The following is a 3,955-nucleotide window of genomic DNA, read 5'->3' as shown; positions in this document are numbered from 1 at the left end:
CGGATTGGCTGCTTGTCAAGCTGGAGTTCGCATTGTTTCCTGGGAAAAATGTAGTTTTTTAAGTAAACGGCCGTGGTTCCTGAAATGGATCAGAAAAGCGCTGTTCTTGTTTTAAATTAAAATAAGTTTATTTGTTTTGTAATTTTTATGATGATAATTTTACGAAATTATCTGCTCTAATTTTTTATTCTGCTCTAACATTTTTTAATGAATATGTGACTCAAGGAGAGAAGCACAATCTTTGATGTTTTTGTTAAATCTTATCAGCTTTGAGTTTCAGTCCAGATAAAAAGTCACAACTTAAACCTCAACATGACTTCATTAAATTTAATAACACAACTTAAACTGCTGACCAAGTTCTCCCACAATGCATCACTCCTCTGATGGTCAATGAGGGGTTAAGAGTCTCTTCTGCATCAGGACCATCCTTCAGCCCTCCATCAATTGCCTAACCAAACATCCGGTACATTCAGGTCCACAGGGGCCTCAGACCCCTCCATAAACCACGACTGTTCATCTGGGGGAGGAGACCCCCCCCTCCCCCCCCCCCGAACGTTTCCCTCAGCAGACTGAAATCTTCTTTTGTGTTTTCCAATAAACCTAAGAATGTTTCATCATGTATTTCTTGTTTCCTCCTCTTCGCTGCGCTGTCGCCTCATGCAGACTCTTTTATCAGTTCATGTTTTTACATGTTTTATTCTTCATGTACTCGTGCATTCACACAGCTCTGACTCTCTCAGCTGCAGTTCTCCTTGTATCCAGCAGGGGGCAGTAAAGCCCAGCTGGTTGGTGGTGTAGTCTATTTATAGTTCATTTATCCACAAGCACTTTGCAGCTTCATATCGATTCAATCAATGAAGTGAATTCATGATGAGAACCCACATTTAATCTGTTGTTACTCTCGTTTCATAAACACAGAGGAGCTTTAGTTCTTTGTTTTTCTGTGTGCCAACATCGTTATAGGAAATGAATTTAATCCTTGAGTTTGAAGACGAGAAGCCGAGCGCTCTGATCAAAGTGTCTCGATGTTGAACAAACAAATATTAAAATAAAATAAATGAAATCAAGAAGTATGAAGTCCAGAAAATATATATTTTTTATTCTCTGCACACACACAATTATCCTGTGAAGGCTGTACAAGTTCTTTCCATAAAATAGTGATATCTGAGCCTCTGAGGTGACTAGAGCAGGATGGAAACACTCTCCATGACAAAGTTTAACGTGCTCGCATGAACACCCACAGCGTGAGCTCGGGAAACGATCTCACGCTCACAGGAACTGTTATGTTTCTGCACATATCATCTGAGGGCCTCCGTAGAGAATAAAACTGTTTGAGGATTCGCAGGGATCATAACGACACGACTTCATCGTGAACACTATGACTTAATCGTGAATGACACGACTTCATGAAGGCTACGACTTCATTGGGATAACAAAGAGGCTGAAGTGTGAGGTGAACCATGGAGAGATGATGAATGACCCAAGGGGAACGTCCGTCCTCTGAATCACAGATACCTGACTGATCGATGACACCGAGCTGCACTGAGCACGTGCAGAGACATCGACCATGCGGACAAGCGTCAGGTCGCAGCTCGGGTTTAGAAGGAGAGCCACAGGGCAGTAACAGGAGCTCTGATTGGCCTGCTGTCGTCTCAACTGTGAGCATGAACAGGTGTCAGGCTCAGCGGGGTCAAAGGTCAACAGCTGGTGAGCTCTATGTTTCTATTATTCATCAGTTTTCAGAGCGGAGAAGAATCTATGATGAGATCTTCATATGTTAAAGAGTTGAGTCCGTCACCACTTCAGGAGGAGATTTAAATGGCTAAACATCAAAGTGACACTGATGCATTGTGGGGGATTTGGTGTTCGCAGGTTGAAATTGTTTGATGTGTAACTCGTCATGTTGTTTGTAACTAACGTAATGTGTCGTCATGTTGTTTGTTTCTAGAGTAAGGTGTGGTCATGTTTGTAACTAACGTAACATGTCGTCATGTTCGTAACTAAAGTAACGTGTGGTCATGTTGTTCGTAACTAACGTAACGTGTCTTCATGTTGTTCGTTACTAAAGTAACGTGTGGTCATGTTGTTTGTAACTAACGTAACGTGTCGTCATGTTTGTAACTAATGTAACGTGTGGTCATGTTGTTCGTAACTAACGTAACGTGTCGTCATGTTTGTAACTAATGTAACGTGTGGTCATGTTGTTCGTAACTAACGTAACGTGTGATCATGTTGTTTGTTACTAATGTAACGTGTCGTCATGTTGTTCGTAACTAACGTAACGTGTCTTCATGTTGTTCGTTACTAAAGTAACGTGTGGTCATGTTGTTTGTAACTAACGTAACGTGTCGTCATGTTTGTAACTAATGTAACGTGTGGTCATGTTGTTCGTAACTAACGTAACGTGTGATCATGTTGTTTGTTACTAATGTAAAGTGTCGTCATGTTGTTTGTAACTAACGTAACGTGTCGTCATGTTCGTAACTAATGTAACATGTGGTCATGTTGTTTGTAACTAACGTAACGTGTCGTCATGTTCGTAACTAATGTAACATGTGGTCATGTTGTTCATAACTAACGTAACGTGTCTTCATGTTGTTCGCTAGTAACATAACGTGTGGTCATGTTGTTCGTAACTAATGTAACGTGTGGTCATGTTGTTCGTAACTAACGTAACGTGTCTTCATGTTGTTCGCTAGTAACATAACGTGTGGTCATGTTGTTCATAACTAATGTAACGTGTCTTCATGTTGTTCATAACTAATGTAACGTGTCTTCATGTTGTTCATAACTAATGTAACGTGTCTTCATGTTGTTCGTTACTAACGTAACGTGTCTTCATGTTGTTCGTTACTAACGTAACGTGTCTTCATGTTGTTCATAACTAACGTAAAGTGTGGTCATGTTGTTCGTAACCAACGTAACATGTGGTCATGTTATTCGTAACTAACATAACGTAAGGTCATGTTGTTTGTAACTACGTGACGTGTGGTCATGTTGTTCGAAACTAACGTAAAGTGTTGTTACGTTAAAGATGAAGTTTAAAAAACAAATTAAAGAAATAAAAAAGTGAACGTGTCAAACTGACTCACTGGATGTTTACATGTTTAATAGAATGAAGGTTAAGGGGTTTTTTTTAGAACAGGAAGTGGACATTTGGACAAGTAGGAGGGGCTGAAGATGAGCCAGGCTCCTCCCACTTGTCAAATATGGTCACTTCCCTAACTAAATGTGCTTACTGAAGTCATGAACACGCATCTCCCCAGAGCCTGTCAATCACAGGTAGCCCTGCCCTAACTCTGCCAATCAGGTGTTCATAGTTTTCATTAGGATCGTATTAAAGTTTTTACTTTACCGTCTTCATCAGATCTGAACTTTTTTATGTCATCACCTCGAGATCACCACGCTCGTGTCAGGTGATTTAAGGTGTTACATTTCTTAAGATCTCAAGACAATATTTACTCAGAGGTACATGAAATGTCCACTCAGGGCTTCCATATGACGCAATCCTCAAACAATAAGACTTCTTAAACAATCCTCGCTCCCCACTTGATGTTAGAATATTGCAGGTTTATATTCACTGAAATAAAAACATCCTCAGTCTGGTCATCTCTGTTTCCCCGAGAAAAGCGACCTTGAGATCTCGACTCATTAACCTCGTGATCTCGGGGTTACCACTGCAGTTCACGTGGTAACGACTTTGTGTCTCGAGGTTTGGATATTTTAAATCATAACGAAGAGAAAAGCAGCTTGTCGTCAGATCTCGATGAAACAAACTTAATGGACTCGTTATCACAGGAACACTTAATAAATGAAAAGTAAGGATATGTCCACTCTGGGCTTCCGTACATTGTGATGTTTAAAGTTAATTAATGTTAATGTGTTTCTTTATTTTAATTATCTTTATATAAAATAAATCTCTGGTGATGCAGAAAAAAGAGCGAAGTGAGATCTG

The 3,955-nt window shown here is 40.0% G+C and overlaps 1 protein-coding gene across 1 annotated transcript in view; it reads left to right on the top strand.

Annotated features, from left to right (window-relative positions):
* The first annotated feature begins 2,648 nt into the window (after positions 1-2,648).
* The window catches only part of nat16 (N-acetyltransferase 16), a 35,130-nt gene continuing 33,823 nt past the window's right edge, over positions 2,649-3,955 (top strand). Inside the window, exon 1 of the mRNA XM_020649299.3 lies at positions 2,649-3,955. This exon is cut by the window's right edge and continues 505 nt beyond it. The gene's annotated coding sequence lies outside the window, so the exon portion shown is untranslated.

Source organism: Labrus bergylta, chromosome 22 (genome assembly GCF_963930695.1).
Source record: "Labrus bergylta chromosome 22, fLabBer1.1, whole genome shotgun sequence".
NCBI lineage: Eukaryota > Metazoa > Chordata > Actinopteri > Labriformes > Labridae > Labrus > Labrus bergylta.
The sequence above is the reverse complement of the archived record's forward strand: the minus strand, read 5'-3'. Positions and strand labels throughout refer to the sequence as shown.